Source organism: Anas platyrhynchos, chromosome 1 (assembly GCF_047663525.1).
Source record: "Anas platyrhynchos isolate ZD024472 breed Pekin duck chromosome 1, IASCAAS_PekinDuck_T2T, whole genome shotgun sequence".
In the NCBI taxonomy this organism is placed as follows: domain Eukaryota; kingdom Metazoa; phylum Chordata; class Aves; order Anseriformes; family Anatidae; genus Anas; species Anas platyrhynchos.
This window is the reverse complement of record NC_092587.1, coordinates 200,262,759-200,286,077: the sequence shown is the minus strand read 5'-3', so window position 1 is coordinate 200,286,077 and position 23,319 is coordinate 200,262,759. Positions and strand designations below refer to the sequence as shown.

The following is a 23,319-nucleotide window of genomic DNA, read 5'->3' as shown; positions in this document are numbered from 1 at the left end:
CATCACTGCAAGATTCACAGAGCATCAAGGGGAGCACCTCAATTACTGATATGCTTTCCCCTTCAGGGAGCAGTGAAAGTTAACTTTCACCATTAGTGCAGTAGAATATCACTTTAATAAATTTATTTTAGAAGCGCTTAATACAAATCCTTAGATACAAACAAGAATAGAGTAAAAAGACAAGGTGAGGAACAGGCTCTCAGCTCAAAAGCTAGCTGTGGCAAGGCAGTCTTCAGAAGGAGGTAAGCTTTCTTTCCAAGGTTATTGGGAAATTACCAATGATTCCTTCCAGTTGTCTGGAGACACTGAATACTGTTAAAATTACAACATAAATTTCAATTTATGACATTTCTCTACTTGGATGCAGGTTAGTTAATATGAAGGAAGGCATGTAAGGGATTACAGAACTAGAGTGACATTTTTGAGCATTAAAGATTTAGGTGGTCTTAGAATGGGAGGGAAAAAAAATTTTCTGCCTTCCAGTTTTCATGCTTCCATGAACCATGCTTCATTGCTAACAAAACAGCACTAAACCATAACAAAGTTTGCCTATCTTTTCCTTTCCAACCACATATTACAGGATTTTAGAGAGAGACCAGAAAACCATTGTAAAGAAAACATTCTCTTAGGCACAGATATATGTGATGGAAATATGTTCAATTCATATACCTTGCTGGGTTCAAACTATCTCATCTGCTGGATTTGAGGTATCCAGCCCTGTTCTGAAAATTGGTTACCTCCTCATTTGTTCTTAATAACAAGAATTGTATCTGGAAATAAATATTTGCAGAATCATTCTGAGCAAGGGCTAGCTGATCTCTTATAAACACCAAAACCAAGTTAATCTGTTCTAGATTAGATGATGTTCTATCACGCATCAGGGAACAGCAAACTATTTGTTAACAAAGAATCCTGATTTACTTTATGTAACTTCTCCTCTTTTAAAAAACAGAATAAAACAAAGAAAGCCTTACCACATCAAAATTTCTATATGTATTAATGATGAGTAAGTATATCTGAGAAACAATCCCATAATTCATTTACATTTTCAACCTAATCTGACAGTATTTTAAATTTGCGAAGTTTTCAACTGTCTCCTATGCTTTCCATTCGATATATATATATATAATACAGCATTCCTTAGGTAAAACAAGGAGCATTGCCAAATTGTATTATGCTTCTATGGAAAAATGATAAAATATGATTTCGTAGTTTGAGCTTAGACTTGTCTTTTCTTTCTGATATTTCACCAAATCATTTGGAGAAGAGATGCAACTAAAAATCCAGCAAATGAAACATATGCAGCATACTTACAAATTCAATGAAAATTTAGATGTTGATGAGAAGTTCTGAAAACCAACAGTATCACAAATTTTAACCATAAGAAGAAACAGCAGCAGACAGACAAAGAAAATAATATTTTAAAACGTTCTGGGTCTCTCAGAAGGAGGAAGAGGAAGACATCAAAGGACCCCAATAAGTGAAAAATACCATCAGGAACTGAACATTTGGCACCACAGAAATGTTATGTTGTACTAACTTGAGAACTAGTTTTGACTTTTTGATTCAACCTTGAGAATGCCAGTTTTGCACCATGGGTTGGACATGATTGTCCATATTTATATTGCCAAAGCCAACATATGCAACCATACTCAGGGTACAATATTACGATGATTCAAGGAATTACCATCAAGAAACATCAGAAAAATATACTGAAGAGATATAAGGCAAAATTGTACCTGTCTGGGTGGTGCACCAGCTACCAAAAATTTGTATTCCTTCAATAATGGTCATAAATTATCAGATGTTTTCTTGCTTGTTTTTTGTTTTGATAGCAAAACCAAACCAAACCAAGACAAAGCAAAACAAAACAAACAAACAACAAAAAAATATAATCAAAACAAAAAACACAGAAAAAATGATTAGATTCTATTTCCAGTTGTATTGTATAGTTATAGCCAGATAATTTAATGCTGGAATTGATTCCAGCTGTAAGAGGGATAACAATTAAAAGACAAGTTAGAAGCCAAGTACTCTACAGAGAAATTTCAGAACTACAACTTCTCTTCTACATAACAATTAGCACTCTGAAGGTAAAAGAATATGAAAATCAGGAAAGGCTAACATGCATCTAGTCAGAGAACAGTTGAGGTTGGAAGGCACCTCCGTGTCCATCTGGTCTCACCCCTGCTCCAGCAGGATCACCCAGAGCAGGCTGCACTGCCCAGCATCAATGAAGCTGCTGGAGATCTCCAAGGACAAGGCCACACAGCCTCTCCAGGCAACTTATGCTCATGCTCTGTCACCTGTACAGTACAGAAGTGCTTCCTGACAGTTAGAGGGAACCTCCTGTGTTCCAGTTTGTGCCCATTGCCTCTTGTACTGGCACTGGGCACAACTGAACAGAGCTTGGCTCCATCCTCTTCGCAACATCTTTTCAGTTGTTTATAGACAGATGAGTTCCCTCCTGAGCATCTTCTTCTGCAAGCTGAACAGTCCCAGCCTTTCTCCAAAGCAGAGATGCCCCAGTCCCTTGATCATCTTGGTGGCCCTCCACTGGACTCTATTATGTCCATGTCTCTCTCACACCTGGGGACAGAGAACTGGATCCAGCACTCCAGGTGTGGCCTCACCAATGCTGAGGGGAAGGATCACCTCCCTCAACCTGCTGGTGATACTTTGCCTCGTACAGCCCAGAAAACCATTGGCCTTCTTTGCAGCAAGGGTCCGTTGCTGGCTCATGTTCAGCCTGGTGCATTCTTGGCATTTTATTACAGGTTGCTCTCAGTTGGGCGGCCCCCAGCATACACTGGTGCTATTCCTCTGCAGGTGCAGGATTTTACATTTCTCCTCACTGAATTTCAAGTCCATTATTGGTCCATCTATCCAGCCCGTCCAGGTCCCTCTGCATAGCACCACTATCCTCTGGTTTTCAACCAGTCCTCCAAGTTTTGTGCCACCAGAAACCTTGCAAAGGGCACAATCTGACCTACATCAGTCAGAATGTTAATGAAGACATTAATCAGAACTGCACCCAGTACTGACCCTTGTGGTACACTACTTGTTACTGATCTCCAACCAAACTTTGGGCCACTGCTTGCCATCCTCGGACTCAACCACTCAGCTAGCCATTGGAACCATGATGGGATGCAGCCACGAGTTCTGATGGAGCTGGCAGATGTCACTGCCATGCTATTGAGTAGTCAGCACCAGTTAACTTGATAAGCTTCTACGATGAAATGACCAACCTGATAGGAGAGGGGAGGGTAGTGGATTTGTCTGCCTGTACTTCAGGACTTTGATACTTCCTCCTCCAGTATCCTCACAGACAAGATAGTGATGTGTGGACTGGATGGGCAGATGGCAAGGTGGATCTAAAACTGGCTGGATGGTTGAGCCCAGAGGGTGGTGATCAATAGCATATCAGAAAGACGCTTCAAGGGCTATTTCTATGCATTGCTCAAAACAGACTTACAAGATGGGTTTGCAAATGACAGCTGGGTGCCAGCACCAGCAGTGGTGGCAGATAGCACTGTAAGCCTGGTGCTGGTTGACGGCTGCTGGCTCTTCCTCTGTGCCCTGTCAAATAGGAAGTGTCTGTACCTTGAACAGCCTGGCTCTCCCTCAATAGGGCCCATTCCAGTAGTATTCAAAGTTCCTCTTCAAACTCCAAGGCTGGGAGAAGAACGTCTGGCCAGAGGCCAGAAAAGACTACAGGATATCCCAGTCAACAAGATGATGTTTTATTAACTAAACATTTTGCTACATGTTCTTTACCCTAAATATAAGAATAATCCTTCCCCCTTCCCCAGAAAATACAGGACACTAGTTGAAGCATGTGAAATTAAACTGTTTGTCTAGATGCTGTAATGCAAGTACTTTATAAAAATATTTGCAGTGTGCTTTTTTTCTTCTATCTAACAGTGGGAAATAGCTACTAGCAAAAGAAACAAAGACTGTAAACTACTGCAATCCATAGATTAACAACTATTCCAATATATTCAGTACAGTACTTTTAATGACCTTTGCTTTCAGCTTTTGTATCTTCCACATAAGTATAATATGGATGGATTTAGAGATATAATTTCATATGTTACCTCCCCCAGTTATATTCTTAATAATTCAGTATGTTTATACTTTAGGAAAAAAAAAGTAATAATTACATTCTTTCATATTCTGTATTCATCCACCCTTTGCGATTTCCATATTTATTCTATTACCATTCATATAAAGTTTTCTTTAACAGTTAACAGGTCCAGCCTTATGCTCAAAGTTGAATATCCATTCTATATGCCCACATAATTGCTTGGAAACCCTTCAAGATCTTTACATCAATAGTGTGTACTTCGAGCTTTCTTGTCAATTACCAATCCAATCCAATCCAATCACCAATCTTAAAATCAGAAACCATTGCAGTGGGAGTAATTCAAAACCAAGACAGAGTAGAATTAAGGATTTTGTCTTCTATAAGTACAGCAGTCTGTCCTATGGCAAATTTAAGAAGTCAGCGTCTAATATTCACTTAAGCTCTGTATACATTGAAGCACTACTTCTAATCATGGTATTTTTAAGGTATTTCATTCAAACTTATATAGTGTTTTTATAAGACACTTTGTATCACTGTCCTGGTTTCAGTTAGCACAGAATTAATTTTCTTCCTAGTAGCTGGTGGAATGCTGTGTTTTGGCTTAGGATGAGAAGAGTGCTGATAACACCCCGATGCTTTAATTGTTGCAGAGCAGTGCTTATACTAAGCCAAGGACATCTCAGCCTTTTGCTCTGTCCTGCCAACGGGCAGGCTGGGGGTGCAGTAAGAGCTGGGAGGGGACAGACCCCGGACAGGTGACCCAAACTAGCCAAAGGGGTATTCCATACCATCTGACGTCATGCTAAACAATATATAGGGGTGGCTAGCCGGGGGAAGGGGGCCGGACTGCTCGGGGTTAGGCTGGGCATCGGTCAGCGAGTGGTGAGCAATTGCATTGTGCATCACTTGTTTGTACATATTATTATTATTTCCCTATTATCACCATATTATTATTATTGTTATTATTGTTATTATTATTTTGTTATTATTATTTTCCTGTCTTATTAAACTGTCTTTATCTCAACTCACGGGCTTCACTTTCCATTTCTCTCCCCCGTCCCAGAGAGGGAGGGGGGAGGGTGAGCGAACGGCTGCGTGGTGTTTAGCTGCCGGCCGGGTTAAACCACGACAGTCTTTTTGGCGCCCAACGTGGGGCTCGAACCCACGACCCTGAGATGAAGAGTCTCATGCTCTACCGACTGAGCTAGCCGGTCGCGGTAGATTTTCCATCCCATTTTCTCATGTCCTCCCCACCTGAACCAACCAGTGTCCACCGACCAAAAGAGAACACTTGGGAGAAAACACTTTCTGAAAAGTTTCACCAACTTGAAGAGAGATTATTCTCCTCCGCACCTGTACAAAGCAGTGTCTCAGCTGTCAGGGGTAGGCGTTCACCCACACAAGGAAGACGATATGGTGGGTACTCACCCCGTGCCACCCTGTGGTTTTACTTACGAGACCATGGAGAGGACATGAGAAAATGGGATGGAAAATCTACCGCGACCCTAGAGGCACGGGTACGTGAGTTGCAAAAGAAAACAATCAGGAAAAAGGGATTCTCCGAAAAGTTTGCTGCTCCAACTTCCAGCAGACAGTCCTTCAAACACAGAAATGAAGAAGATTCTGACCAGGATTAGGGGGGCCCTGCCTCCAGCCAGGGGGAGGAAAGGGACAATCGAGTTTATTGGACTGTGTGGATTCGATGGCCTGGCACATCACGCGCACAGAAGTATAAGGCTTTAGTAGACACCGGTGCACAATGTACTATAATGCCATCGAGCTATAAAGGACCAGAGCCCATCTATATTTGTGGAGTGACAGGAGGATCTCAGCAGTTGACTGTATTGGAGGCTGAAGTGAGTCTGACTGGGAATGAGTGGGAAAAGCACCGCATTGTGACTGGCCCGGATGCTCCATGTATCCTTGGCATAGACTATCTTAGAAGAGGATATTGCAAGGACCCAAAAGGGTTCCGGTGGGCTTTTGGTATAGCTGCCTTAGAGACAGAGGGCATTAAACAATTATCTACCTTGCCTGGTCTCTCAGAGGACCCCTCTGTTGTGGGGTTGCTGAGGGTCGAAGAACAGCAAGTGCCAATCGCTACCACAACTGTGCACCGGCGGCAATATCGCACTAACCGAGACTCCCTGATTCCCATCCATAAGCTAATTCGTCAATTGGAGAGCCAAGGAGTGATCAGCAAGACCCATTCACCTTTCAATAGTCCCATATGGCCAGTGAGAAAGTCTAATGGCGAGTGGAGACTAACAGTGGACTATCGCGGCCTGAACGAAGTCACGCCACCACTGAGTGCTGCAGTGCCAGACATGCTGGAACTTCAGTATGAACTTGAATCGAGGGCAGCCAAGTGGTACGCCACAATTGATATCGCTAATGCATTTTTCTCCATCCCTCTAGCAGCAGAGTGCAGGCCACAATTTGCCTTCACTTCGAGGGGAGTCCAATATACTTGGAATAGGCTGCCCCAGGGGTGGAAACACAGCCCTACCATTTGCCATGGACTGATCCAGTCTGCGCTAGAGCAGGGGGAAGCTCCTGAACACCTGCAGTACATCGATGACATTATTGTGTGGGGTGACACAGCAGAGGAAGTTTTCGAAAAAGGGAAGAAGATAGTCCAAATCCTTCTGAAAGCCGGTTTTGCCATAAAACAAAATAAAGTCAAAGGACCTGCACGAGAGATCCAGTTTTTAGGAATAAAATGGCAAGATGGACGTCGTCAAATCCCAATGGATGTGATCAACAAAATAACAGCTATGTCTCCACCAACTAACAAAAAAGAAACACAGACTTTCCTAGGTGTTGTGGGGTTTTGGAGAATGCACATCCCAAATTACAGTCTGATTGTAAACCCGCTCTACCAAGTAACCCGTAAGAAGAATGAGTTTGAGTGGGGCCCTGAACAACGACAAGCCTTTGAACAAATCAAGCAGGAAATAGTCCATGCAGTAGCCCTTGGGCCAGTTCGAACAGGACCAGATGTAAAGAATGTGCTCTACACTGCAGCCGGGGAGAACGGCCCCACCTGGAGCCTCTGGCAGAAAGAACCTGGGGAAACTCGAGGTCGGCCCCTGGGGTTTTGGAGTCGGGGATACAGAGGATCTGAGGCCCACTATACTCCAACTGAAAAGGAGATATTGGCAGCATATGAAGGAGTTCGATCTGCTTCGGAGGTGGTCGGTACTGAAGCGCAACTCCTCCTAGCACCCCGATTGCCAGTACTAGGCTGGATGTTCAAGGGAAGGGTCCCCTCTACGCATCATGCAACTGATGCTACATGGAGCAAGTGGGTTGCACTGATTACTCAGCGGGCTCGAATAGGAAACCCCAGTCGCCCAGGAATATTGGAAGTGATCATGGACTGGCCAGAAGGCAAATACTTTGGGATATCATCAGAGGAGGAGGTGGGTCGTGCTGAAGAAGCCCCACTGTACAACCAGTTGCCAGAGAATGAAAAGAAATATGCCCTGTTCACTGATGGGTCCTGTCGTATTGTGGGGAAGCATCGGAGATGGAAGGCTGCTGTATGGAGTCCTACGCGACAAGTTGCAGAAGCTGCTGAGGGAGAAGGTGAATCAAGTCAGTTTGCAGAATTCAGCTGGCTTTAGACATTGCTGAACGAGAAAAATGGCCAGTTCTCTATCTCTACACCGATTCATGGATGGTAGCAAATGCCCTGTGGGGATGGTTACAGCAATGGAAGCAAAACAACTGGCAGCGCAGGGGCAAACCCATCTGGGCTGCTGCATTGTGGCAAGATATTGCTGCTCGGGTAGAGAACCTGGCTGTGAAAGTACGCCACGTAGATGCTCATGTGCCCAAGAATCGGGCTACTGAAGAACATCAAAACAACCAGCAGGTGGATCAGGCTGCTAAGATTGAAGTAGCTCAGGTGGACCTGGATTGGCAGCATAAAGGTGAATTATTTATAGCCCGATGGGCCCATGACACCTCAGGCCATCAAGGTAGAAACGCAACATACAGATGGGCTCGTGATCGAGGGGTGGACTTGACCATGGACGCTATAGCACAGGTTATTCATGACTGTGAAACATGTGCTGCAATCAAGCAAGCCAAACGGTCAAAGCCTCTTTGGTATGGAGGACGATGGCTGAAATATAAATATGGAGAGGCCTGGCAGATTGATTACATCACACTCCCTCAAACTCGCAATGGTAAGCGCCACGTACTTACAATGGTGGAAGCAACCACCGGATGGCTGGAAACATATCCTGTGCCTCATGCCACCGCCCGGAACACCATCCTGGGCCTTGAAAAGCAAGTCCTATGGCGACATGGCACCCCAGAAAGAATAGAATCAGACAATGGGACTCACTTCCGAAACAACCTTATAGACACTTGGGCCAAAGAACATGGTATTGAATGGGTGTATCACATCCCCTATCATGCACCAGCCTCCGGGAAAGTTGAACGATACAATGGCCTGTTAAAGACTACCTTGAAAGCAATGGGCGCTGGGACGTTCAAAAACTGGGATACGCATTTGGCAAAGGCCACCTGGTTAGTCAATACTAGGGGATCTACCAACCGAGCTGGACCTGCCCAATCAAACCTGTTACGTACTGTAGATGGGGATAAGGTTCCTGTAGTGCATGTAAAAAATATGCTGGGTAAAACAGTCTGGGCTACTCCTGCCTCAAGAAAAGGCAAACCTATTCGTGGAATTGTTTTCGCTCAGGGACCTGGATACACTTGGTGGGTGATGCAAAAGAACGGAGAGGTCCGGTGTGTACCTCAAGGAGATTTAATACTGGGTGAGAATAGCCCATAAACTGAATTGTACCATGTTAATTAGTATATTACACTGTATGTTATCACTACCATGATTACTATAGGTGACTAATTAGAATGTATGGAAAAGAGTGTAACCTGAGCATGACATAAATGGTATGGAATAAGGGGTGGATAGATGTCCTGGTTTCAGTTAGCACAGAATTAATTTTCTTCCTAGTAGCTGGTGGAATGCTGTGTTTTGGCTTAGGATGAGAAGAGTGCTGATAACACCCCGATGCTTTAATTGTTGCAGAGCAGTGCTTATACTAAGCCAAGGACATCTCAGCCTTTTGCTCTGTCCTGCCAACGGGCAGGCTGGGGGTGCAGTAAGAGCTGGGAGGGGACAGACCCCAGACAGGTGACCCAAACTAGCCAAAGGGGTATTCCATACCATCTGACGTCATGCTAAACAATATATAGGGGTGGCTAGCCGGGGGAAGGGGGCCGGACTGCTCGGGGTTAGGCTGGGCATCGGTCAGCGAGTGGTGAGCAATTGCATTGTGCATCACTTGTTTGTACATATTATTATTATTTCCCTATTATCACCATATTATTATTATTGTTATTATTGTTATTATTATTTTGTTATTATTATTTTCCTGTCTTATTAAACTGTCTTTATCTCAACTCACGGGCTTCACTTTCCATTTCTCTCCCCCGTCCCAGAGAGGGAGGGGGGAGGGTGAGCGAACGGCTGCGTGGTGTTTAGCTGCCGGCCGGGTTAAACCACGACAATCACACATTATGGAAGTCATTTATATGAAAAATACTCCACAATCACATAATATTAGATCTTTATTAAAAAGATTAATCAGCATTGGTAGATATATCAGGCAAGTCAGCTTTGCTAGAACAGAATTCTAAGAAGAAGTAGGCTTCAGCTCACTGATGAATTACTTGGTAGACTGCTATGGACTGCCGACCAAATTTTTCAACTCAAAATCATAATCAGCTTTATTCACATAAAATAAATGCAATCCCTGATATGCTTTTTTTTTTTTTTTTCAATTTAATGACTACGAGATACCATTTCATATAAACACAAATATATCTGAAAAAAAAAAATCCATCAGTGAAAATCACCTGGACAATTACTTTTAAATACAGAACTGGGATATCTGAAGAATAAAACTTTTCAAGACCTCAGAAGTTAACATGCTTCAAAGTTGATATAAAACTGTTTTAGTAGACATTTCAGGAGTTTATGAAAAAATGAGAAATTCCAAATTACTTAAAATTAATCAGTACATAATAACAATCATATATAGTTAGAAAAAAGCCAGATTGTCACTGGAAGAAATTCTAGTGATTCCACTGTTGTTAGTTCTGCCATTTTCTTGAACTTTCAAGATAAGTCAGAGATAGGAGAAAAATTATATACCATTCCTTTTTGAAATGAGAGAGCATAACTTTTTTTTTTTTTTTCTTTATTCACAACCCCAACTAATCCTTATTTTAATACTGCATTTGTGCTGCCCAGGAAGTCTTCAAGATGGTCATTTAGTAAGTGTAAACCTAACTTTTTACTGGAATATTTAATGATACCATTTTTTATTTATTTATTTATTTATTTTAGTAAAGATCAGCTTCTTTGTTCTAATTAGAAAGCTCCTGGAAAGCTTCTAAAAAAGACAAAACTCTTCATTATTAAGTACCAAGTGTACATCATCTTTCTTCATCTCATTTAGAAATGTCATCAGCATGTGATGACATTTCCAAAAAAGGAAGCAGGATAGAAAAGGAGGAAGTGAGGAATGGTACATGCTTACTTTTAATATAAAAGCATGGCCAGGAACATATTTGTATTGGTTACCTGTATACATTGTTTTAAAAGTACTCTAATAGTTATTACAATTTAACTCTGGGTGACTATGTAATGTCACATACTTCTTTTTCTTTCTTAAATTATAGAAACAAGATGGGAGAAAGCTGTTGACAGCACAACAAGAGGGGAAAAGAAGCCCCCTCCTTTGGTGATGTACCAAAAAAATTCCACATAAAAGTGGAATGCTACATAGGCAGCTTAGAATTTGTATTCCTATTTTATGTTCTCCCAGGACAAAAAAAATATGCTGATTCTAAAACCTTTGACAAAAGCAGAATATAGGAATTAATATTAATCAGTTGTTTTGGTATTAGCAAGCCTGCTATTTGTGCTGGCTTTTGTGATATGCATATAAGGTCTCCAGGGAACTGCAGCATATTATCTACCCAGAAAATGAGTCTTAAAGAGGCATGTGCCTGCCTACAAATGATTAAGGTATATCACACGTGTGAATGAGCAGCTAAATTCTGCCAGATACAATTAAAATCAATAGCTCAGTCATATATAACAGTCTAAGATGTGGAATAAATTTTCTATTAAACACAGACACCTTGCTCACTAGTAATTATGATTCCTATTTCTGAACAGCTGAAGAAGCACTGAATGCCGTGACTGAGGCTTACAACCTTATCAAATCCGAAATTCAAAATATATATTTTTCTGAATTCATGTATTGTGGATACCACTGGAAATGCAGCAACATATTAAAAATGTCCATATGCACTTCATAATACTGTTAACTTTTCTATCAAGATTTTAACTTTCTGCCAACCAGTTCCTGGGTTTTCCTTGCCTAATTTTAGGAAAACTGCAACAGGCATTGAGAAAACTACTGACAGAAGGTTTGTTCCCCAGGAAATACAGAGTTCACAAGCTTCTTCCTATTAATCACCACGAAGATCTACTACCACATGTATGCTAGGAAGAGTCCCACAGGCACTTAAAAGCCCTGCGTGACTTTACAGGAGGCTTCAGGAAGGAAGCCTTCCTGAAAGGTGGTAGCTTGCTCAGCAGGTATCATGCCAAATGCCACAGCAGAGCACAGTGTTCCCTGTAGAAGTCTCATCTTTGTGAGGGAGGAAGAGAAAAGAGACAAGAGGAATAGATGTGTACAGTAGGGCCTGGACAGATTTCAGCTAATTTAATTGCCTATGTTAGTAGCCTAGTCAACTTTCTCTCCCCATATGGTGAATAAAGCACTTCCAGAGAGCAGCTCAGCATATGTAAAACATGAATCACACCTGGCTGTACGCATCTTCTTCAATCGCAGTGGGGCAGTGTGGCCATGCTACTACCTCAAGGCTGAGTGAACCCAAGCCTAAGAATATGGCTAAAATTCAGGCTACGCAGACCTTACCAAACCAGCACACATTCATGCGACATTTTTCTGCTGTGATCATTGAATAATTAAACATAACTAGTTAAATAAATATAATGGATGGGTATTTGTGACATGAAGGGTGTTTTTACCCTCACACACGCCCATCTGCCATCACTCAAGCTGCAACCACAGAGCCATCCAGATGACCATGAGGACCCACAGCTCAAAACGTGTGCAGCTCAAAACAAGATGACAACTTGCAGCTGCGTAGAGCTGGCAGCAGAGTCTGAATGGTAAAAGGAGATGGAAAAGGAGAACCCAGGGAAGCAGCATGAACAAAGCAAAGATGTCCCCATTCACCAATTGTACACCCAGTGTACATCATGGTTACAGATAGAAGTCTGTAAAAATCACACACAGACAAAGAAACGTGAATCTCACGATCATTGGATTATACAGGCTATATAGGGATGCCTAGGTATATAATAATTTAGTGTAATTAACATTGTCAGATATCCTTAGTGCCTCTCTTTCATTCTGTAGGCTTTTTTGCACATGTTGGGATTTGTCATTTCATATCTGCAAGCTCATACACATTGCATGCTGACAACTATTTTCCGGATTAAATTCATTGAAGTCTGTTAAACTTAGTAAGAATGGCAAGGCTCATACTAAGTGGATTTTTTTTTTTTTTTGATGGAATCTTCATGGGGAAATTGAATTTAACAAGAAACATGAAGGAAAGGGGAATCTGAATGAGATCTGGATATTTGTCTTGATATATTCTTTTTAAATCTAAGTGAATGGATTTGTTAGCAATCCACATCATAATATTTGCTGTTAAATAGTAATACCATATCAATTGACTTTAGATTTGATTTTTCTTTAAATTAAATTTATTCCAAGTCCCATTCATTTCAGTCCTATCTTTTATATTCTATATACATGATATAAAATATATAATAATATATAACGTAGTATAATATATCATACTTTTATATGATAACATAATACAAATATATATATTAAACCAAAAACATATATATATATATTTTTTTTAAGAAAACAAGTGTTGAACATTCACGTGAAATTTTGAGCATTAAGGAAAGAAGACATCTTAATTGACTGATGGCCTATTTGCTCTGAAAAATCAAACATGAAATTCAAATGGTGACAGTAAAAACTCATTTTATTTTCCATTTTGGGAACATTTCACACATCTTTTTTTACCTCTGTACATTAATTTATGAAAAATATACCTACACATTAACGAGACTCATTCAATGGTATTGTATATCACCTTTAACATATTTAAAATATCACAGTATCAATTAAAAAAGCTTAGCTTTAGCTCAACTTAATTGTATAAGTATACTAATCTATGTGCTTCTGATTTGGTACTGGTGATAATGCTTTTCTTATTAGCAATTAGGAAAAACAGCTTGATGCTAGGTCTTCCTTATTGAATGTTCATTAATCACAATAAGACTGCAGTATTCTTATATTTTTAGTGTGTTTCAAGACTGCAGGAAGATCTTCTATTATCTGCATAAACAAAATCCCTGCTATGTAACCATGAGTTCATAAGGAGGACCATGGTTTTAAGAGGAAAATAAGAAAAGAAAAAAGGAATCTAGGTAGACTGGGAAGACAAAAAGAATAAGAAGCTTAGGACAGCCTCAGTAAATTTCTATGGTAATTCAGTGAAAAATTTCTACACACCACGGTGGGAGAGACACAGAAAGCATCAGAAAAAGAGAAAGATACAGAAAGGTTTATTGGGTCACAAAACACTACTGGAAATAGATGCTCTAAACTGTGTTTATAATGTGAGTTTTCATTGAACAATAATTCAAAAAAAAAAAAAAAAAAGAAAAGGTTAAAACTGCCTGTTCCAGTACCTTTTCAAAGACAACAGAGAACAGCTGGCAAGTCTCACTTAGCCTGCCCAGCTCCTAGAGGTATTAGATCTTTTGGTTCTCATTTTTTTTAAAATGCAAAATATCTTGTAAAAGACATCAAAGGGTCCTTCTGAAAAATCAATACCTCAGTGTTTCAGAACACTACCTTAAAAAGCAGACACTCCAGATTTTTACTCACTTTTAAAGCTACTGGCTAAGGCTGTTAAAGGAATTTTATAGTGTTATTGCCCCAGTCCCATAAGATCAGAACAGGGTAACTGTGGGATGATCAAACTGTTACTGAATGGTGCTAAATAGCTCTATAAGAAAATATCACCAGGCAGTCAGCATTTTATCTGTTCCAGATAACACTTCAGAAACGTGTTGTATCTGGGATGGAACAAAAACAAAGTGTAATGAAATTCCCCAGACTTCATCTTTTAGACTTTGGGAAGGCCTACATATTGATTAGCTTTCAGAACTTTTAATTTTGAAGTAAATTCTTACTTTTTATGTTATGCACAGAAAAAGTCTTGTCAGCAAACAAGCACCACTGGAGCCTGTGAGTCTCAAGTTAGCAGCATACCAGATTTGGTCAAACTGGTTTGTCCTCATCAACTGACTTGTAGACCTCAGTAAGTGTGCACTTGCTTGCATGGCATCCTGCTACTCACCACGGCTCACTCGAGAGCAATCCCATCTGTCAAAAGACTTTTTTTTTTTTTCTCCAAAAAGTGTACTTTTGTACAAAGACAAAGTGAAGCACAAGTTTTGTGAATTGCAGAGCAATTCAGTTTTTGCAGTTTCACAGCAGCTGCTAAATGATGCTGCTCGACAATGCTTCCAACAGCATGGTAGCCTGAGTGAATTAATTTCAAAATGATTAAAAAAATAATAATAATCAAAACTATTACCAGGAGATATTTTCTAATAGAAAAGTGGTTTGCAGAAGACACTTGCAAATCAGAATATGGAACTAGTTGAAACACATGGCAATTTACAGTCATTATGACTTTGCTTACCAAGCACCTTGCTAATCTGGTAAATGGTCATGCTGAAAGTGTAGCTGCTTTTTTAATCACTTAGTCTCCAGTGACAAATAAGCTGTAAAATAACTAACCATCGAAGATCTGCCCTCAAGCTACCAACCTCATGTGACTAAGAGATGCCAGCATCTCTTACCCAAAGAGCTTTTTCCAATGGTCTGGTACATATTTAATAGCTCAGCCTAAATGAATAGCTGCCTATCAGCATTTCAGTAAACTGGGGGCAACTTTGGGGACAGGCTCAGCTCAAGGCTCATATTCAGGATTCATAATGTGATCACTTATCCTTTCTTCCACAGCTGTTGCTTTAAATGATGAGTAAAACTAGTCCAAAGCACATGAGAAATCTACTCTCAAAATCAAGGGGAAAGGGGAACAATGAAGAAAGTCACATAAATATCGAAAATCCTCTCACTCACTGGGGATTCTGATTCTGCGATATATGATGAATTGCTATTTAACTTTTTTAACTGTAATTCATGAAAATCACTTATCATTACTTAGAATTGTATTGAAGTATGTTTTTCTCCTTAGGACCACAAGTTTTCCTTTAGACATTTTAAATATTTGGGAGAACAAGTATTGATGATTTATGAAAAATCTGTGCTAATACCATAATTTAAAAAAAAAAGAAAAAAAAAAAAAGATCCATTTTAAGACAAGAAGTCACTTATTTGAAATTGCATATGGTAGGTCCAAAGATCAGTATTCTGCTTTGCACTCTCTTCCCATGTGGTTCTCCCCAGGTTAGGAGCTCTGAACCCCTGAGTTCTGACGTCAGTCATTTTGCAGATCTTTTGCACAAGTTACTAATAACCTTCTACATTATAAATTTAAAGGGATTTAAAGAGTATCTTCTTTATCCTTAGCTTAAATGTTCTCATGCATTTCTATCTCACTATACAGATTGCCAAGTTCCCTTAGTGATTGCCTTCCTTTGCCACTTCTATGGTTACTTCATGCTCTTTCATGTTCTTGCCCTTCTCCCTCTATTTTGTGTAATCTCCCCTGGTAAATTTTTGCCCTTTCTTTCAGTTGGTATCTAAAGAAAATTGTGTGTTGTCTTCTTATGTCCTAATCAATTTAATTGCACTTAGCTGGCAGTATTCCAAAGCTGAACTCAGTATTCCTGGTCCCATCTCCTAGCTTGCACTTTACTCAGCTCTTGCAGGAGCCAGAAATATTATCTGTAAATAAACCATTTCACCGCATAACCCTTTCCACCACCCAAATAGACATTTTCCAGAACAGGGATGACTAGGCAGCTAACCAGTAGTCATACTTTATGTCCTTGAGCACAATGTCTTTTTATACAGAAGTTTTATTTACTAATCAAACTCCACATCCAAATCCGAAGCCAGAATCTGAACCCCGAAATTGTGCTGATTGGTTAATCAACGGAAAAATATTATCAAATTGGTGATGGTGTTTTAATCAGGACACTGAATGGTCAGAATGGAGGGTTTTATTAGCAGGAATGGGTACAAGGAGGGATGAGCTGGACAAACAAGCTACAGCCAGGCACCTGTAAAGCGTATTTGTGGTCACTCTTCTGCGACACAGGATCTAACAGAAAACTTTTGGACCTTCAACATCTGGTCTACAACAGAACAGGTGTAACTGTGGACCTATCACCTCCATTAACTCTGCTGCAATCCACCATCAACAACACTAATCACATCTACTATTACAGATTTTCTTGTTTTAAGCCTGTCCTTTAGGGAAGAAAAAAAAAATAAAAAATAAAAGAACAATTCATTAATTTTGCTATATTCAGGATAGATTTTTTCTTCATTATATTATGGGTTTGAACACCCCCCGCCCCCCCCTATTCATCTACAGAGGAAAAAACTTCTTCATTCTGGTGTCAGTAAAAGAGACTGAAGAGACAGGGTGCCATAGTTAGAGAAAGAAAGAGAAAAGTTTTACTACACTGACAGATTTATGTGAGAATAATAATAAGAAGGAGGGTTTCAGGGGAGTAAAATGAAGTTTTCAGAGATGCGTGGGAATGACCAGTAAGCACAGGATAATGGGGAACTTGATGAAAGCATGGATAGAAAATATTAATCAACTCTTTACCTGGTAGAAGGAAGAGGAATATGATGTTGCCAATTTTTGTAAATTGCTCTTAAATTACAAATATACCAACAGAAAGGCAAGGCTCTTTCTTTGTAAGAGGTCTCGGCAAAGAGACAATCCTGAGGTTAATGCAGATAGGAGAGTTAAAACTGAGTTTGTCTTTTGTCCCATATCCCAGATCTTGTACCTCCTCTTTCTGGATTTCCTACAACTTCTCTTATATATACAACTGACATGAATTTTTCCTTGGAATTCTTCACCTCTTGCTTCCAGGATGTTTTTTTCCCTTGAACAAGATACAATTTATTTATCAGTAACGAGAAGTAAAAATAAATTCTGCATCTGAGAAGTCAGGTAGAGCTGTGATTAAAGGCTGACATTTTTACCTAGTATGCAAGACTACATTTTCCATTTTTATATATTCCCTGCAGTAGAACTTGTACAGATATATGTGAGTTGGCACCATTCTGTCAATTCTCAGTGTGGCAAATGATTCTGGACACTGGACCTTTTTTTTTTTTTTTTTTTTTTTTGGAATAAAATACGTGAAAATGAGTACCACAGATAAGCCAAACCTTTAACTAGTTTTTCTTGGGATCTGCTATAAAGAATCCTATAAGATACAGTCCCAAATAGAACATAGATCCAGAAGAGGTGGATGTTTTTCAAGGATCATCTTCTCCAGGCTCAAGAATGGTCTATCCCAATAAAAGGTAAGGTAAGAATGGCAAGAGGCCTGCATAGATGAACATCGCTTACTATAAAACTCAAATACAAAAACAAGGCTTACAAAAAGTGAAAGCAGGGACAGGAGACCTGGGAGGACACTAAGCATGCAGAGATGGAGTTATGAAAGTCAAAGGCCATCTGGAGTCAAGTCTGGTCAGGGACATGAAGGGCAACAAGAATTATTTCTATAGGTAATCAGCAGAAAAAGTCAAGCAGCAGAAAAAATGGGCCTCTGCTGAATGGGGCAGAGGACGTGGTGGTACAGAACATGATAGTGGCCAACGTACTCATTGCCTTCTTTGCTTCAGTCTTTACTGCCCAGAGTGGCCTTCATGAAACCCAGGTCCCAGTAGCAGGGTCTGTAAGGTCAAGGAACATTTACTCTCCGTGAAGGAGAGACAGAGTATTCTCAACAGTTCTCACTGATAGGACAAGAAGCAATGGGCACAAGCTGAAATGCAGGAAATTCACTTCAAACATTAGATTTTATTTATTTATTTATTTATTTTCCCGTGGAATCTCCACCCTTGGAGATATTCAAAACCTGACAGGACACCAACCTGAGAAGCCTGCTCTGAGCACAGAGCTAGACTAGACACTCAGTTTGAGCATTTCATCACCTATTTAGCCTTAAGATACACTAATGTACACTTGTCAGCCTTGCCAGGAAAAAATTTTTATGTATGGCTTAGTGGGTGACACTAAAGGTGATGGTTGTACCAGATGATCTTGGAGGTATTTTCCAACCCTAATGATTCTATTCTATGATTCTATGACAGAATAAACTTTTAATCTAACATGCACCCTTACAACATAGACAAATCCCAATTCATATATATCCTTTAGAGAAAGGTATACCATATGACCCACTGAATAATGTGTTCTAGGCTTCACCACACTGGAAGTAGGCACACTAGACTTCACAGCTCCTGTAAGTAAACAAGAAGGCTGTACAATGCTTTGTGGAAGCAGCTCTCTTTGGTACAAACTTTGATTAAGGAAAAGATCTTCACACTGAAATTTAGTGCTTTTCTGAAGAGAAAACCTTGGAAGTGAAAATGAAAAGAAATAAAAACACGTCCAGAGGGACCACGGTATTATATCCTAGCACCAGCATAGCAATCACATTTAAAATACTTTAAACAGTTTGAAAATACTTTCTGCTATTATGGAGAGTATCACAGATGAATATTTAAAGACAAGAATAATTCCTAGGAGAATTGTATCTGACCTCCTGGCTCATAGACATCCATCTTATAAATCCTAAAATATCATACTTCTATATCTTCAGTGGGAAAATACTATTTAGAAAAAAAAAACCTGTTCCACTATGTATAACCATGAAAAATAGTAGAATCATTAAAAGCTTTTTATAAAGATAGATGTTTAATTGTATTTGAATACAACTTCTTTTGATTTGCCCTTGACTAAACTAAAAGCACATAGAAAAAATTACAGGGAATGTTAGATGTGAGCTACACTAATATCTGGCTAACTGCCTCTGCTGCGAAAGCTCTTTTTATTTTAGTAAAATTTTTTGCACAAAAGCATTTTCCAGAAACTGATGTAGTACGTTCAATACATTTTTATACCCAAGCTTAATTGCAAAAGCTTTTTCATAATAACAAATATTGTCCCAAGCAGAGACTATATTTAATAAATATGCTTATTATTTTCCTTAATGAAAGCAATGTTTAAAAATTGTAGGTAATCCCATTACACTGTACTTCAATTATACAGCCCAGCTCTCCTGCCCTCCTGCTGATAGAGGACTACCTCATCTTAGTTTCCAATTATATACATTAAGCCCTTCCAAAACCACCTTCATTATTACACACAGCATGCTTAGTTCTATCAGAGAAAAAGCTGTAATTGGGAAAGAGCAAAATGCATTTTCAAGCCTAAGATAATCACAAGAAAAGTTAATTATGTCAATTAAAATAATCTTCTCTCCACTCAACAAATATGACCTATTTCTACAGAGAAACACAGTAGGACAGGTTCTGATCCTTGATAAAGCATGGCATTTCTCCTCAAGTCATTCTTACCAGAAGATCTGTGAGCATGCCTAATTTTGACTTTAAATTACATCCTAATACAAGAAGGGCCAAAAGGGACTCTTAGTGAACCCAGAGAAATTGTCTAAAACACAAACTATGATGTGTTCCATACAGACCCCAAATTAAACCTAGGTATTTCTATGCTTGGATGAACCATATATTTTCTGGAAGCAGAAAAGAACTACTGACACACAAGGTCCTTCAAAAGTTAAAAATGATAGATATAAGGAGTGAAATCTCCAGTAAAACTGACAGTTGTACTTGGTGAAGAATTTCACAAAATCACAGAATGGTTGAGATTAGAAGGGGCCTCTGCAGATCATCTAGTCCACTCCCCTTGCTCAAGCAGGGTCACCTAGAGCACAGCAGTATCAATAGGCAACCAGGTGAAGTTACGAAGCATTGACTTTTAATTACTTCCCTACCTCAAGTCTGAGCTTTAAGTTCTAAGATACTGCCACATATGGAAAAAATTGAGCTGTTCACCTCATAGAGTATTAGACAAGGCATCATACAGGAGGTTGACAGATCCTGTAACTGCACGTGCCCAACCCTTAGGCCCTTAGGTTGCAGAAACAAGAGGAAGATGAACCCCAGTTCTCGTTATTAGCTGTTTCTGGTAGTTAATTTTTCTTCCTCTGCACACTGAACCTTATTTTGGCATCAAACTTGGTTGGCCTCTGCCATTTCACCCCTTTTTAGAACTCTGATAAAGTTTTCAAAAGCCGGCTCATTCCCATATTTTTGCAATATCTAATTGTGCTAACACAGCTATCCACAATCTTCCTTTTGCTGAGTTAAGCTTTTCCCATCCCTTACAAAGACTTATTTAGACCATTTTACAATCTACTTTGGAACATTTCTCGAAGCATTTGATGTTATTATTGTTCTATGGGCACCAAAAGTAGATGTAATATTTTAGAGAGTTTATATTTCAAATTGCTACCATAAGCTTGGTGGCATAAATACCAACACTTACACCAGGTAGTTTAGGTAATTCTTTGTTTACACTAAATTTATACTTTTTTCTCTTACAGATCCTAGCAATTTGCTGTATAAAATTTGTACAGACCATTGACAATATGACAATAGAAGTCAAATATAGAGCATTTTAAGTTTTCATAGGGAAATTCTTCTCCTAAAAGTTCCAACACCTTAATTTCTTTTATCCTGATTTGTTTTTTCCTTATCAGTTGTTAACTTTGTTAGAAACTTGGGATCACTGCCAAAGATGTTTACTTCAATTTTGTTTCGAGACCTAAATTAGATTCCTTCTAAATACTAAATTAGATTATTAATCAGTTAAAATCTAAATCTTCATTATTAATTTACTAGAAACAATACAGCAGCTTGTAAAACATTTATGCGGCAGTAAACGGAGAGCTACTTTGCAGAGATCATGACATGCCTAATTTACTACACAACTAAATATTTAATTACAAATGGTGGTAAAGCTGAAGGTGCTTTGTTGAAATTTAATGATAAAAGTCTAAACTGTATTTTGTGCATCAATGGTAAATTTCTAAAACAAGCATAATGAAACAGGCTTCCTTTTGTGGACTTTCCCTTACTAGTTAAATGAAGAAACATGTACTTTGCTAACCAACTTATTACTTACAGATAGGTCTGTTCCCCAATGTATTTTCAACAAAAATAAGTTTAAAACAACTTTTTAAATTAATTGAAAAGATAATGCTAAAAATAATAACTTCACATGCCTGTTGAAATAAAAGTTGGAGGAAAAATTATGTTCCGTACAGCAGCTTATTTTTTGCATTTGCAATGTGATATTCTTGACTCAATGCTTTTCTTGCTAACATCTTGAAATAGAGTAACACTGTTTGAACTTTATGTACATGCTTTTTTTTTTTTTTTTTTTTTTTGTGTGTGTTTCAAGATTAAAATTTTCAAAATTTCCAGGTAAAATCCTTTAAATGCATTTATGTATCAAGACATATATTAAATGTTTAGCCAATCAGCAGTTTAGGAAACAACACTTGGATCTTTCATAAGGCTGTCTCAATGCAGAAATATTATTCCTAATGTTAAACACAGCCAGCAAGTAATGATATATTCATTACTTATTTATTAAAGGTGAGCTTTCAAACAGGTATTCTTAGGTCAATAAATGTAGCTGAATGCTTCAGAAGTCATCAACTTTACAGAAAAATAGATATTGAGGAATGCTGTTAAAAAACATAAACATTTTCCTTGAGATAAAGATTAATTCATTCAATAGAATACACCAAAGAACGAACAGGTTGTAAGCCGAGCCCTGAAAACAAGCAGCAGCAAACAGGATCAGTTTCATTTAGTCATGAATATCTATTTCAAAACAGCAAATTGATACTTTACTGTCAAGATGCTTTTGTTAATAACATAGAATTTCCTGACCCTTAGCCACCTTATAAAGATGCAGGACAGTCTTGCCAAATATAAACCACCTAAAATTTTTTGAAAAGTTGCCTGCTAAGAAAACCAGAACTGCTTGCATGTATCCCATCAGCAAACTAGAAAACATCATATTTAGAAAATAAGAAAATATATTCTAATCTCCCAGGGAGTGGGTTAAAGCAATACAACTGACATTTACTACTGAACATTTTCATAGAAGGCAAAAATAAAATATTATAAGAGAACGTACATCTTAGTTTTCCAATTTTCCTACATCTTAATTATGTCTCAAGGCTAAAGAATGTTTCAAAGATATATACAATAGCATGATAAAGCTGTTCAAGACTAAACTGAATAAAGAAGTATACACTTGGTAACAGGCCTCATTACACATCAGCATCTAATTCATTAGCTTAATAACATGACCTTACTTATCAAGGTAACAACTTCTCAAGCAAATTTTTGGAAGGTAAGTGGTATCACTGGTATTAATCAATCCATGCTCTGTTTAAACACTGCTGCATGGAATAAGGAAGAAGGACCTAATGGAAGACAGATTGAAATAAATTGAAAATTCCTATTATAGGACTGAAACATGAAGTTTTCATGCAAAGTCTTCTATTCAGATCCAATTCTAGTTTAATAATTACCAAGTTTTTGCTCTGCTAAGCTTCAGGAAAGGCACATGGTAGCCTCAGATTGCTAATACTGTCTAAGATTAATTAATTGATTAACTAAAAGAATAGCTGAACATAATAAGACAACTCAGTATAGTGTTGGTATCATCAATAGTTGCCTCAAAAGAGCTGAGTTGTGTAAGCTGTGTGGCTTCGTATACTTCTGCATCTAAAGGCTGCCATTTGTGAGCAGACTTGCAATGCATGCATGTGTGTATTTGCGGGGGGGGGGGGAGGGCGGGAAGACAGGGGAGAAATATGGGAAACTTGTTTTGCTATTTTGTTATGATATTTATATTTAAGCTGTTGTAAAAAAGAGAGCTTCAGTCTTCAGAACAGTTTGTGAATACTTCACATGACATTACCTCCTGCCTGGTGGTAA

The 23,319-nt window shown here is 38.9% G+C and overlaps 1 protein-coding gene and 1 non-coding gene across 30 annotated transcripts in view; both read right to left on the bottom strand.

Annotated features, from left to right (window-relative positions):
* DLG2 (discs large MAGUK scaffold protein 2) overlaps positions 1–23,319 on the bottom strand; it is a 1,031,289-nt gene that overhangs the window by 486,803 nt on the left and 521,167 nt on the right. The window lies entirely within an intron of this gene.
* On the bottom strand, positions 5,229–5,301 carry TRNAK-CUU (transfer RNA lysine (anticodon CUU)). Its single transcript has one exon. It is a non-coding gene; the product is annotated as a tRNA-Lys (tRNA).